This window comes from Mizuhopecten yessoensis, unplaced genomic scaffold, assembly GCF_002113885.1.
Source record: "Mizuhopecten yessoensis strain PY_sf001 unplaced genomic scaffold, ASM211388v2 scaffold3051, whole genome shotgun sequence".
Taxonomy (NCBI): domain Eukaryota; kingdom Metazoa; phylum Mollusca; class Bivalvia; order Pectinida; family Pectinidae; genus Mizuhopecten; species Mizuhopecten yessoensis.
In genome coordinates this window covers 379,820-380,584 of record NW_018404851.1, presented here as the reverse complement: position 1 = coordinate 380,584, position 765 = coordinate 379,820, and positions in this window count along the sequence as shown.

Sequence of the window (765 nt, the reverse complement as noted above, 5' to 3'; positions counted from 1 at the left end):
TATCTAGTGTTGCACTGTATCTATCTAGTGGTACCCTGTATCTATCTATAGTTACCCTGTATGTCACACTGTATCTATCTAGTGTTACCCTGTATCTATCTTGTGTTTCTCTATACCTGTCTGGTGTTACCTATTATGAAGTTAACATGTTTTACTGTTGTCAAATTAATAGATAGCAAGTGTTAGGGGTTTGTGGAGTTTTTGTTATTCATATTGATATACATAAATGTAGCATTTAAAAAATAGTACATGTATAGCAAGTTTTAAATTTAACTTAAAACAATCTATTATTCATGATTTATTTAAAGATTATGCTGAGAAATTCGAGTGTTAAACTAAAAAGCACCTTTTGGGGAGTGGGGTTGATACTGCAGTAGAATGTTAAAAGGGTACAAGAGGCCTTGTCACGTTAGAAATATGTTTAACTGATATCAAATTAGGTATCCGCTAGTTTATTACACCTGTCAAGGTTCTGTTTTAAAGTTCTGTTTAAATAATACCCCTGTGGCTAATAACCCTCAAAGGTTAGCTGCTTACTTGCTTTGTAGTGTATGTGTAGGAATATGTTTAGGTCCTGGTGACATTCAATCGCAATTGCTTTGATACCATCGAAAATAGGCCAAGTTTGAGTGTGTTCACTTTGATCTATCTCGATATAAAAAAAAATCTCCCCCACAAAGATCATGTATATTATCAAAGGGAAGTAACTCCAATAGTGCCACGTCAAAAAGAAACTAGGTGAGATCACGGAAATGTCCCCCCCCC